Source organism: Triticum dicoccoides, chromosome 4B (assembly GCF_002162155.2).
Source record: "Triticum dicoccoides isolate Atlit2015 ecotype Zavitan chromosome 4B, WEW_v2.0, whole genome shotgun sequence".
Classification (NCBI taxonomy): domain Eukaryota; kingdom Viridiplantae; phylum Streptophyta; class Magnoliopsida; order Poales; family Poaceae; genus Triticum; species Triticum dicoccoides.
The window spans coordinates 576,788,696-576,789,331 of NC_041387.1; positions in this window are offsets into that span (position 1 = coordinate 576,788,696).

The following is a 636-nucleotide window of genomic DNA, read 5'->3' on the forward strand; positions in this document are numbered from 1 at the left end:
GGAGGAGCTATGTGTCTCTACTCATACTTCGTATGCCTGAATTTTTGCCGCAACCTTTTTAAAACTTCAGAGACTTGATTATTGGGTTCATGTGAACCTGAAATTAGAATTGCATTTCTCAACCTTGTTGTTCGTTCTCCACGCCAAATAGACATGACAACGATAATATATCATGCAAGAGGTAAAGATTATCCTTTAGTGGCATCTATCTGATGTGAATGCAAAAATTACATGATGATTAAAACTAACAATCTTTTTTAATCGAATGACAACATTATGTACAAAAGAAAAAGTGTCTTCTCCTACGATAGGATCCTAGCCTACATCTCGCTTTGTCCTTGCCCACGTCGGTGGCAACAACATATAATATAGTCGTCCCCATCTATGCCGTCCGCATAAACTTCTATATGTGTTATTTGCCACCCATTCATTGCTGTCCTAGCAATTTGGTCACCATCAATAATGGTTTGGCTTGTGTTGGGGATATAACTACTGAGAGTAAACCGATCAGGAGGGGCCGGTTCACCTTAAACTATATTGAAGCCCATGAAGACCCAGAAGATGGCGCTTTACTAATGAAGCTTAGAGGCCCGGAGCCCAAAGGCGGATTAGGGCCCATAGTGGTAAACCGTCATA